General features: G+C 36.8%; 1 long non-coding RNA gene across 1 annotated transcript in view; it reads left to right on the plus strand.

The window, feature by feature from the left end:
* LOC142044054 (uncharacterized) overlaps positions 1 to 13,642 on the plus strand; it is a 51,747-nt gene that overhangs the window by 2,544 nt on the left and 35,561 nt on the right. The window contains exons 2-3 of the long non-coding RNA XR_012654190.1: positions 2,015 to 2,098; positions 12,655 to 12,758. This is a non-coding gene — a long non-coding RNA (uncharacterized LOC142044054). The remainder of the gene's footprint in view (positions 1 to 2,014; positions 2,099 to 12,654; positions 12,759 to 13,642) is intronic.

The raw sequence follows: 13,642 nt of genomic DNA on the forward strand, positions 1-13,642 counted from the left end.
CAAAGGTACTGCATTGGTATACCTTATTTCAGCAAAGGAGAGGAAGCACCAATTCATTTGCCCTGTCATTAAAGTAAAAAATAGGCAATTAAAACCTTTATCCTTCATGAATCTGGCAACCTTACTTCATCTAAAGCTGCAATATCTCAGCAACACGCTGTATACTTATGTACAAATTTATGCTGGCATTTTGCTCAAAGAGGAGAGAGCCTTCTATCTAATTTTAGATGGGCTCTCATTCCATTTATTTTACTGTCTTCGGGTGTTTGCCAGTGAAGTTGGAAAAACCCCAGGGCGGTGGTGGGCAGTGATACTCCTCTTCTGTGGGTTATTGCTGCCATCTACTGTTATGTGCTTCACACAGGTAATTTCTGGAAAGTTAACCAGTGTGAGGTTAAGAAAAGCATCAGGAATTAATAACAAGGAGCTGTAGCAACTCAGAAGTCCTTTACCACCAGTGAGATGCCTCAGGGGATCTGAGTTGAAAGAGTTAAATCAGATGCATTCTGCAGACTGTGAAGGCTTGTGAAATACTAAAAGACTAGGTATGAGAAGAGAAAAATGAAAAATGTAACCTTTACTGAATAATAATATCTGAATGTCCTCTCATTCTGATTTTTGGTTCAATAAATAAAGGAATTAAAGAATTTTATTTTTGTCTGGCTAGAAGGCAACAGTGGACTTGAAAACTGGTTTATTAATCTCTGGGCCTTATGAAGAGAATAATTTTACTGGATTTTGCCTTTATCATTTACATAAGTCAGTTTGATTTAAAATATGGAAGCTTTTGTCAACATTAACTCCTCTGTACTACTCTGTAGTAAAGCCTGTGTTTCTTTAATCTTTCCGTGAATTCTAATGTGTCTGGCAGGCAGTTAATTAGAAAGAGCATTTGTGTGAGGTGTATCTGCCTTGGAAATGCCTGTTCTATTTCTTCTGCGGGCAGCTTTCTGTTATCTCTCAAAAGGGAAATAGTCTACAATCAGTATATTTATTTACCTTATGTTGTTTATCAATCTGTGATTTTTTTTCTTAAGTAGAAAAAACTGAGAGCAGTGTTTGTACACTACCATTAGATGTCAGCATGATATTAACCACAACTACTACCAGTGACAGTCTTGTTTGAAGCAGGTATTAAGTATATTGATTTTTGCCATGTCAGTCTTTGTTTTAAAACCCTTTCTTATAGTAAAGTAAGTTGTAGTCCATTATGATGATGGAATAATATCAAAGGCTATTCCTGAAACTGTCTTTGATTTTACCTTAAAAAGTTGCTGGATGTGGAATGTTTAGCTTCTGAATTCCATTTGGAGGTGCTAATACTATACTAAATTTTATGTGAAAATTCAGTTATATACATGCTCTTCTAAGCTCGTGAAGTGTTACGTGTTGTCAGCTTCCCACAGGGATTCTGCATGACAATTTGGTAACGAGGTGTGTTATTGTGCTTTGTTTTATTGTGCTTTTCCCAGTTTACAATAAATTTTAAGGGACTCTTACAAACATTGTTTTTCATCGCTGTTTACCATTCAGAGTTTTTAAGGGTGAACTTAACTTTGTTAGGACATCTACTATATTCTTACTATATATGTGTTTAAATATTATGTTGAATTTTGAATTGGAGCAAGGTCTCTGGAGAACTGTTTTACTTAACATTACACATTTGCAGTAGGTCTGTCTACGTATATTTTAGTTTTATTCTGAAAAACACTGCTTTGAATCAGTTTCTCCTAAAACATCTGAAAGTAATCAGAACCAGAATGCTAGTTCAACAAATGTTTCCCACGTTATAAAAGTCTGCATTTCATTTAGTTGCCTATTTTTATATCATGGGATTATTTGTTTTCAGTGGAAATAGAATATGTATATTTTGGAATCAATAATCCCCAAATAGGAATGTTTTAAAAATCGTGTCTCTTTACACAGAATGATTTCTCCCATATTAAAAGATAAATTGTTTAAAATATCTTTGAGTCTGGGATGTTCATGATTTTTATGTTGCTTACTCTTACAGAATACATATAAAAGACCAGTCAGAGCAAAGCTTGTCCTGAAGGAAGCCCGAGTCCATGTAATCGGTGTACATGTATTGTAACAGGTAAGAATAGGGATCTACAGCAGTCTTATCTCTCCAATCGGTTGCTGCTGCTGGGGTCACTTGAGCTTTGAATTAAAGTAGTATGTAAGATAATATACATAATTTTTTTTTGACCTAGCATGCTTTCATTATTAAAAATATAAAGAAAATCTGGTCAAACTTTCAGCAAATTATTTTACTGCCAAACTATCTATGAGCATTATATGTGTTTTAGAAATCTAGCAAATTCTACAAAACTAACTCCTTTAAATTCTCCCATACATCCAGTTAAGGGATATGAGGGTCCACAAATAGAAATCAGAGTCAAATTAAACTGTCTTTCCTGATGATATTTGCCTACAGAGAATATATTGGAAATAATTCCTTTTTTTCTGAAGTATTTCTTATGGTTCAGAGAGGTAGAGGACTGAATTTTCATGACTTGTTAGCAGTCTAGGAACTCATGTCATGGCCCTGGAGCCAGGTTAGAGTTATCTGTTGCTCCTCACACCACACTCCTCTCATTCTTTGGCTGGTTGCTATGGGAAGAGCAATGTAGGAACCAGTTTTGTTGGCATTGTGTTGAACTTCCCCTTCAGAAGGAACTGTCAGAGAAAAAGAAAAAAAAACAAGAATAATAATAAAAAAAAGGATGTAACAATTGCAAATTTCCCACTGCTCTGAGGTAAGTTGCTTGTGAAACCTTTTTCCTGTTCCCTTTGCCATTTCATATGCTAGTCATGTGCGCAAAGGTTTTACTTGTCATTTATGGTCTTACCCAGAATTCATCTGGCCAGCCAGTGCTCTTTTTGATTTTTCAATATAATGATTTCTTTGCTTCTGTAGGTTTGGCAAAAGAGAAAATTTGTGTTTAACAAAACAGAAAAAGCCTTAGGTAATAAATAAAAAAAAAAAGTAGACTTGCTAGAACAAGTCAGAGTCATCAAGGTGCCTTAAAGCAGCAATGGAATGTCACTTTAGTATTCAAGAAACCCAGTCTCAGAAGAAATCCTCATGTAGTATGTCACTGAAATTACAAGTTTGTCTCACATTTAGATAGCCTGGAGGTTTTAGTGCTTGTAACTACTGCATCCCTAGAATTTAGGAGCAGAACTGCATTCCAAGACACTGGCATGCTTGAAAGAGTTAGTTGCAGAATAAGAGATTATATTACTGAAAGAAAAAGATATTAAAGTGGTGCATATTTCACTCTGTGTATGTAATAGTTCTATATTTTAAAATAGAATAACTGTGTAAGGTACTGAAAGCATTTCAGGACAAATAGTATAATTTAAATCTGATGACAAAAGTAACAAAGCCTCTGAGGACATTTTCTATTGCAAATACATTTCTGGCAGCAGTGATTCAACTATATTGGATTCATAAAAGAACTAAAGGAAACTTTAAGGAAATAAAGACAAACATTTGTATCACTTCACTTGTAATTCACAACAAAATTGACTCTGAGCTGGGGGTCAGTGGCAGTAGAGTGTGACGAGTGGTATTAGTCATGTTAATAGACTGCAAAACAGTGCACATGGTGGTGTTTATTTTCCATACTCACAGAAGCCTCACCACTTATACAGAGGGAAAGTGCCAGGTCAACTGTAGAGAACATTTAACATTATCATGGACAGTACTAAGCCTGTTGCCTATTGGAAGGTGATCTGTGAAATGACTAAATCATCTGTGGACCATCCAAATACCCATGGATGTGCAAAATGGGAGAAATATTATGAGCCAAAACAAGGAATCCATAATATTTGTGTGCTTTTGTAGAAGGAAACCCATGTGGCAACAGCAAGCAAAATGGAGTGTTTGAAAAGATTAGGTAATCCTTGGGTTTAAAGTACAGATTGGTTTTACACCTTTTGTAAACACAGCATCATTCTTTGTTTAAAAAAATTATATTTTTATACAGAATATGCTTGTGTCAGAGTGTTCATAAAATGTCCCAGACCTGTGTTCATCATTTGCATGGCATTGTTTTTTTCCAAAGTCAGGGTTCATATGAGGCTCAAATATCTATAACAACCTTTGACAGGAGATTTTAAGTGCAAATGGGACTTGGCTGACACTCAGAGATTTTGCTAGATTACAAAAAAATACTATTTTCCCTGTTGCTCCCCTGTCCCTGGCAGCTGTTGTTCATCTCTTGCTTTTTTCTTTTATCAGTCTGTTTCATTCAGTGAGGCAGATCTGTGCCTCAGATTCATATTGCAATTAGAAATAGTCACACAGGTTTCCACAAATAAAAGCTTGTATCTCACTAGGACAATGACAACATAGCTCAGATGCTGTCCTTAGAATTTGGTGAGCATGAATTCTGGTGTGACAGGCTGTGTGGGGGTGAATGAAATCACTGCCCCTTACTCCCTTTACTACTTTTCCACCTCAGAGATGCAATGTAATGATAAAGTTGAAAGCAAGACACTCCATGTAACAGTGACATGGTTCAACTGTGTCTAGCTGTACTTCTTTCTTTAATGTAAGCACAAAAGACTGGAAGAGCACTAAATAATGAGAGCGCTAATTGGTGCTTTTGAAAAATCTAGCATTAAGTAAAGCTGAAAGTTTATGAACAGGTTTGATAGAGAAACTGAGACCCATGATGTGTTTCTATGGAAACTGCAGTTTAAGGTTTTATCTGATGAGATTCTAAAAAGAGTACAATCTGCTTCTCTTTTCTGATTTGGGTAGACGCAATAAATACAGCAAAATCAGTATTGCAAAGTGATCTTTGGAAAGATAGTTAATGAAGTGCTTCAGGATGAAAACTGCTGTATAAATGTAAGGTGACATTTCTGTCTTAATCATTGCCTTTAATGATAAAATTTTTAGGACTGATTGCTGGTAAGAAGCTCCAGCTCGGCAGTCAACATATTGGTATATGTTTCCGAATTCAGCTGCTGTTGAACTATTTAATTATTTGTACTTAGTCTGACTATGAGAGCATTAACATCTTGTTTGGAGTTGGTCATAGGTTGTGGAAATTTCCCGTATGCATCTCTGATGATTTCCAGTCCTGGCTCATGACATTTCTGCTTTTCCTCATTCTGCCTGGTCACCTCTGCTGGTAAATGTCTCCCCTCACCTCCTGAGCCACGTTACTCCAGTCTGTGATTCCCACACAGCTCTGCCAGTGGCCTCCTGGTAGTCTGCCGAGCGGACCTCTGGCTACGCTGTGCTGAACCATCCTTTGTACAATTACTGTGATACGGACTGTAGCGCAATGATGACTGGCTGAGACTGTACAATTTATTCATCGTATCATAAGTGAAACATGCTGGTCAGAGATGAAGCCTATGATTCACTAAGCCATTGTGCTATTTCTGTCCATGCTTTTATTCGCTTTGATTCCACTTTCTTAATCAACATAGATCAGTTCATAGCCTTAGAACTCATTATGTACAATCTATTCATCCTCACTTTCTACCAGATCTTTCAGTAGTTCACGACAGAGACTGATCTTCACTTAATCAAGTTTTTGTTCAGAAGTCAGTGGCACCTTGTGCTAGCTGTGATTAATTCCTTCCCAATTCCATGGGCCATACAAATAGCTTCATTATGAAAATAGCATATGGTCATGTTTAGAATTGGTTGAGGCTGAGACATTTTCATCTTTGACTGTCTTCTAATATTGACTGTCAGAGCAAATGAAATACCATATGTATTTTTACTTTCACTCTAATGAGGAAAAATACTGTATTAAGGCTATCTGAATAGTAATAAATGCTGTCTCTCTTCTCTCACACAAAAGGAATCATACCCTTCTGCATGGTGATGGTTTCTTACAAAGCAACAGATGGCTCTAGCAGCCAAGAACAAAAGCCCAGGGACCTGACTCTCACTTTTATATGTGTTGCACCTTCTGTATGTATTGTAAAATCTCTGTACAGCTAAGGTGTTTCTAGAGATTGTAGTAATGGAATAAATACTTTTGGAATGCAGTGTAGGTATGCAGAAAATAGCCTGTTTTACTGTATTTCTCTTGTATAGATGTGAGTAAATTATTAAACAACCTCACCCAAAATATAAGAGAAACCTTTTTAAAAAAAGCATAAATTAACTTATACTTTTTTTTAGTCTCAAAAGAAGAAATAAGAACATATTACACACACAAAAAAAAATATGTTTGTCTTAAGTTAATACTTGGAATTTTGGAAGAACTCTTCTTGAGATTTGAAGACCATTGTGACAAATCTGGAATGATGTAGGTAGTTCTGGATGGCACTTTAAAAGCCTGTGTGTTTGTGATTCGTCATTTGTTTTTCACTGAGATAATTAAAGTCACTATTGTACCCACACTCCAGAAACTACTTAGACTGTTTTACACTAAGTATAGATTTTCTTCTGAATTGGTGCTTTAAATCTAAGAGTAATATGGAAAACAGTAGAAATTTGTTTCCACTTCAAGGAATTTTCTTTCTTCCCACCTCCTCAGAAAACTCAGAGGTACCTGCAGTATCTTTTTTCTTGCTTTGGCTCTTCATCTGTTATTGAACTATTTCACGTTTGCTACTACTTTCCTTTGGGGGATGCATGAAATACTGTGTCACAAGAATAACATGGAAAATAATGTAGAGAGCACTGTTCCCAACAGCAGCTACCAAGCAACCCTAAAGTACAGGATTATTCATTCTCAGACAACTTCTTGATACTGGAAATGAAGTAATTTTGCTTTGACTAGTCTGTTTTGTTACTTGAAATGGATTGAGTAGAGAACACCAGGTGTTTGGAGCTCTAGCGCAAAATAAAAGGAGTAATTAATAGGAGTTTAGATAGTTTTAAAGATAGTGACAGTGGTTTAATGGGAGAAAAATTTACTGTCTCCATTATACAAAATCAAACAGAAATAGGCTGGTGCCAGCAGTTAAACAATGTAAAATAATGACATCGCTTTAGCTCTATGAGACTGTTTAAGCTAACTGGCTGAAATTATCCCAATGACATATTCACAGTTCAAAAGAAAAAAATGAACCCACAAGTATTGCACATTTCTGGCCTTCATAATTCCACTCTCATTTCACTGCTGTATGCATTCTCCCCAGAATTTGGGATACCAGTGCAGGATTCTAGAAACCTAAATTGCTGGCAGAGGGCTTGAAAAGGATTAATTATCACCATGCAAAGTTAGAAGAGATTTTTTTTTTCCTTCCCTGATTTATAGTCTGATTGCAGAGATAGAAAACTTAATCAGTACAGCATCCTATACATTTTTGAAGATACTGAGAGCATCAAGTAATTCTTGGGAAAGAAGAAAGCAAAGAGCTAAACTAGGAAGTATACATATGCATTGAAATCTGACCTAGTGAGACCACTGACAGTCCCAAAGATTTTTGTATTCTTCTACCCTCATTTTCTTTCTGTGTCCCATGTCTTATAAGGAACTGTACAAGCTCGTAAACTTTCATCTTTTCCAGAGTTTGTCTGCTAAATCTTTCCCTGCAATTAGCATCCTTGACATGTTCAGACAGAGGGAGAAAGCTATCACGTGAGGCAGTTGCTTTTCAAAAGTAATTTGCTCAATTACTTCTGCCAAATCAGTTAAAAAATTGAAAGACCAGAAGTGGAGATCATGAGTTATATCATGGGAACTGGAGGAAGCATGAAGGCAGATGTAAAGGAGCAGCAAACAGTAGAACAGCTGATTGAGGTGTAGTGAGATGTTTCATTAATGTGCAAAAAGAAACAAACCTCCTTAATCCATCTTTACCTGGAATATGTGAGGATACATCCTGTATCACAGGATGCAAATCTGTCGAGTGCAGTATGCCTGGCATTTGTCGGAAATAGACCCTTTTTTAAATGAATTTGAAACTAGTCAATAAAAGCTAGTTTCTTTGTTGCAGTTCTGTGTGCTTTTTAGCTGTGCTGTGAAAGAGGAACCAGTGACAGATTTCTTGGGGGGGGGGGGATTCCTAAAAGTCATTAAAATGCTGTGGCTCATTCCAGCATTTAAATAGTCATTGCAGCAAATTTAAATTACTTTAAGCAAGAGGAAATTCTTTTCTGGATAATTATCTTTGACCTCGTAACTTGGTAGGATAGAAGAGGGATGCTTCTAGGCAAAATATGAGATACAAAATGAAAAGCTTCCCTCAAACTACTATGGAGTTGCGACTTTTGCAAATTCTGAATTAAGGCCAGAGTTATCTGAAACCACCTTTCAATCACTGCTGGTGAGATTATCCACTTATTTAGGCAGTGGAAAGGGAGACAGTCCAAAGGTGGCTGAAGGTATCACCTGTTTTATACATACCTGTTCATTTTACAGCTTAGTCTGAAACTGGGAAAGGGGGAGAATGTGCCTGCCTGTCGTAGTGGAAGCAATTTCTTCCCACCCAGGCTTAGCCAGCAAGGCACAGACATGGCAGTACGGGACAAAGTCCTATCCAGTCAGGAAGTAGTGCTTTTTGCTTTGTTCATTATGGAACATGTTCTGGGATTTCTGCTGATGAGTGAAATCTCCTACATCCCCAGAGAGGTTAGCTTTATTATGCCCATTTTACAGGTGGTTAAAGAAGGAATTTGTATTGATTTCAGACACATACTACAAATTACTAACAAGGTTGTATTAAGCATAGGGTCACTGAATTTAATGATTACCCATGCTTTACACCTAGCAGCTCAGACTCTCTGCCTTGTGATGGAGGGTATAGTTCCTTAGCATCTAAATCTTCTGTGTTTGCCTCCATATATTTTAGGAATTGTATCCACACTATCAGTATGGTTAACTACAAGTCCTGACTGAGCTGAAATTCTGACAGTAATTCCAAATATATTATGTGCAGTATTATATAGTAGAATAGGAGAGTTACAGCAAAAAGTTTACCCCATAAGGCCAGCAATAACATTATTTAGAAAGAAAATAGAAATAATTAAACCACTATGGCCTCTGACTATCTAACTGGTTTGACAAGTTCTAGTTTGTTAGAAGGTTAGATAAATTTGGTAACTATGTTTAAATTACTAGATATGATGATAAACTTTTTAAGAGGATATTGATATATTTAGTAAATCTCTCTAATAAAGCACTGCTTCTAGAAGCTTTTACTCAAGCTTTCTTTAGAGCTGTCAAGACAGCTCTTTAGTCAATGACTTTTATTGCTTGCCTCTATGCAATGTTTGTCGAGCAGCTGATTATCTGATAATAGAACAGTTTCTGGTACACTATGTGAAAGAAATATTTTACTTTTATTTCTACTGCTTCAGCAGGACAATTTCATATCAAGTACATCTGTTCTTGTTAGTCATAGCTAAAGTAACATGAGGGAGCCCCAAGAAGCTATACAGATTTTGTTTTGAAGTTTTGTGACAGATATATTGCTTTATGACTCCCCACTGGTCTGATTTTTGCCATATTTTGAAACTTGTTCAGCAGGAAGCTTCTTTTTAGGATTATTGCTGTTAATTATTTTATTTAAAGTAACGAGATGCTTTTTCATTTACAACATAAGAGAAGTTTGGTATATGCATAAAACAGAATAATCTGACTTCAGCGCTATTTTGGTATCTCATTTATTTTTACTTTTTAGTTGAACTAGATGAAATAAGAGCAATTACTTTGTGTGTAATATGCAGTGCGGGTGTTCCTGAAAAGTGGCTGGTTTTCTCTGTATGGTCTCTTTCCATGCATTTAAGTCACATCAGTTTCCGTATACTGGGCAGGTCCTGATTTTAGGAAGAAATCTCTAAGGAACACCACAGGCCAGAAGGGAATGGTGCTGTGATTTCAATAACTGCAAGCGTTTACTGGTAGTCAATATAGAGCCGCAGTTAGAAAAATCACAGTGGAAGCATAAAACAATCCCTGACATCTTAATGCACCATTCAGGATCCTGTGACATCTCCTTCTAAACTGTTGGCCTTTGTCTTGTCTGAATTCTAGTCATGAATAGTTTCACTGTGCCTCACTGAATGATCTTGCTGTGTCAAAGGATTGATCTGCTTGTGCTCTTGGTAGGAGTATGACTGTCAGTCACATGCCTGTGACCATATCACAGAACCTTGAGTTAAGACTGGGATCTTTAAATTAATATGGCTAATAGGGGCAATAGAGACCTCTTAATCCATTCTGGTTTAGCTGTGCCTCATGTGCCTTGGATATAGTGATTTTACTACAGGCATTGTTACTACTTGCTAAGTAGTTGCTGCAATGTGCCCCAGTGGTGGATGAAATTATTCCACTACAGCTCATATGTTGCATTAAATCTGCAAAGTACTGTTGAGTTCGCTGGATGACAGTGTGTTATTACATCATGTTGTGTTTTTACTTGAATATGTGTATACCTACTGGAATGGTGGTTTAATTAGTAGTAAGGCATATGACCAGCTCACTGCTGCTCTCCCAGGCTGGATCTGTGCTGTACACAGAAAACTGCATACTCCTACCAAAACTCTATTAAGTTGCTAATTGTTTGGCCCTTACTGATATTCCACCTATTTTTGTTCTGTTTTGATGCCTTGTATTTAGGGAGTGGACATTGATATGAATGTCTCTTCTTATACAGCAGCTGAAGATGCATTTCCTTCTAAGCCTGCAATCTATTTCCTAAATGACTATTTTTGTTCAATTTGCAAAAGACTGAAGGTCATGTTCCTTATTAAGTTGTTAGTAAAGCTCCCTCTGACTTTGGTTAAAATGGAATCAACATGGACAATGGGAGAAATACCACTGCTTGCCTCTCCTTTCATCTAAAGGACTCTGTCTTAATGGGTTGCAAGCTTTCTCAGCTGAAGTCATCTTGCATTTGGAAGGGATTTATGTTTCTGTTTCTTGCTGTATGGATTTCTACTTTGACTTTTTCATGTAGGTTTAAAATACACTGGAAGTGGCTGAACAGTCTTTTCCACAGAGATGCCGGTTACACTGAAGTAATTAAAGTTGTGCCAGTGTTTCCACTATAAAATGGATTTCTCCAAGTTTTATTACTCAGCTTCAGTAGTTTGTTCTTGTAAACAAGATGTACACTCAGACACAAATTGTTTTGAAATGTGTTTCAAATGTCTATTTGCAAATTTTTGAGCTATAACACAACTGGAGAGAGACCTGAGCAGTCAGCTGACTTTTGGCTTTCATAAATCACTGAGAAATGTATTATTTTTCTTAGTGAAATGGTGCAAATTGTACCTAATGAGCCTCACTGCTAGTGGGGATGTTAGGCTTAATATTTGTTTCTACTGCGATTGCAGAGAAACGTAAAAATGAGGAACATTTTGCATGGACTTTCAGCCTTTGTACCTCTTAAAGCGATAAGCATACTAGGACGTACTTTGAAGTACCTTATGAGTTTCTTTCCCCCTAACCTGCTCAAAATCAGTGTTTGATACACGTTTTCCAGTTCAGATTTTGCAGCTGGTATTTTTTGCTTTGCTGGTGGTGTATCACGTATGTGCAATCAAATTTTCAACAGCATCCTTTGAGCAGCCTGCAGAAGGTCTAACAATCCTCACCCAGGATTACATGTGCCAAATTCCTAGTCAGTAAAGTGCTTGCAAGCAACATGTTCATGCTGCTATGAGAAGCTCTCTTGGCTCTGGGCACTTTGGCAGTGAGCTATTTTGCCCAGTTCTCTTTGGCCAGCAGTGAGAGCAGTTGCTGTTTAGCATTGGCTACACACATCTGTGCTCAAAATTGTACTGGTAGTCTCCCTGTATTGTTTTTCAAGTACTCTTGCCTATGACAAGAAATTACTGTGTACTTCTTTGCTGAAGAGTCCCCCAACAGTTTGGTGCCTGCCTCTGCACATTCATGCATTCAACTTTTACTGTTATGCATAGATTAAAAAATATATCTAGGCTTAGGGCCTGTGGGGCATGGGACCAGCTGATCAGAAGTTAGACAAATATGATATCATTTTCAGTCATGTCCATGTACCATTTACACATGGAGATTTCAGCTTTTCAGTAGTCATTTACACAAATTGTAAAATATAAGCTCTGTGTTTGTTTGCGTCTGCCATTCAGCAGTTCCAATCTTCAGGTTTTCATTACTCACACATTGTAAGAGAAGGTTTTCACCTACAGCACTGGTAATCTGCTGTTCCCCAGGGCTGCATGACACGCTTTCACGTGAATTTCCCACATTCTATTCAACAACACTAGCTCCTCAGAAAGTGACATTGGTTTTGGTTGTAGCAACAGTAAGTGGATTCCTCCTCTGATGAATGTTTAGTGATCTGTAGATCAAGAAGGAAACTGAGGTAAAAGGCAAGTGCAAAACAAATTAACAGGAGAAGGAATCAAAGCATGGAGAAGAACTCTAACCTAAACTTTCAGTGGATGGTAGAAAAGAGGGAGAAATTTCAGTCTACTGTATACACACATACATAGCTTTGGTGTGATATGCTATAGTTTGCTAATTTGAAGGTTTGTGATCTCTTTTTTGTACTTGTGCTATTTCTACTGTACCCAGTGATTTGAAAAGAAGAAAGTCAGGAATGGCTGTCAATTAGAGCTTGTCAAAATGGAAGAATAACTTGTGTTTGCATAAACCAGATCACTGAAAGGATGCAGTTGAAAATATCTGTTAAAAAACAATGACTGTTTTCAGCTGTGTCATTTTGGTATTCCAGATCCTAGCAACCCAAGAGCCATGCGCACTGGCACAGTCAAGGAGATAGTGACCTGTAGCACAGAGTGAGAAAAAAAGTCCCAGGACTGAAGAACTCTGGAGCAGGTAGTGCCTTCAGAATTGGTATGTTATGCATTGTCTGTGTTTTGAAAGCTGGCACAGGTCTGCAGTAAGTACTTTGAAAGTCTCAATATTACTATAGAGTAAAATACATTACTTATTCTGATATACAGGAATTATTTCCTTTACCTCATGCAGAGCACACTATATTATTAATTCTCTCTTGATACGTTCTTCATATTGGGCTCTTGCCAACACTACCAGGAAGAGACAGGAGATACCATCTCTGTTTTACAGTTATTCAGTTTTCCTTTACTTAAGGGTAAATACCAACTTCATAAGAGAAGAAGAAAGTCTAATACAGGCACTTCAAAGTAGAACTATACAAATAATTGAATATGCGTTCAAACTAAAAAATGTTCCAAAAAAGCCAACTTCTATTTTTTGCTGAGAAACAAAAAGGTGGGTTGAAAGAAACACATACTGGTTGTTTCTGTTGTCTGATACCAAATTGAATGTTTCTTTTGTTTTCTTAATTTTCTTGTAAAAGATTTTAAAGTGTACCTAAATTTAGTCTAAAACCAATAATTAGTATGGAGAAAACCTAAAATGTTTCATCTGGAAATTAAATTATTTTCCCCAGTGTTCCCATTCTGTGGCCAGTTTGGTCTTCCTAATACACGCTGTCATGACAAAAAACCTATTTGTCAGAAAATTTTGTCCCTTTCACCAATTATATAAGCCATGTTTCTCTAGTTGTCATTGATAAAATTCTTTCATTAAAACTTAAAAGAAAAAAAAAAGGGAAAGACATTCTGCAGTTTACTTGAGAACATATTACTGTAAATTATGTCACATAATTCAGTCTGGGAGAATAAGGGGGTAGAGTGCAGGGATGAGGAGGAGTCTTGCCCTTTGGTATAAATTAT

Source organism: Buteo buteo, chromosome 23 (genome assembly GCF_964188355.1).
Source record: "Buteo buteo chromosome 23, bButBut1.hap1.1, whole genome shotgun sequence".
In the NCBI taxonomy this organism is placed as follows: domain Eukaryota; kingdom Metazoa; phylum Chordata; class Aves; order Accipitriformes; family Accipitridae; genus Buteo; species Buteo buteo.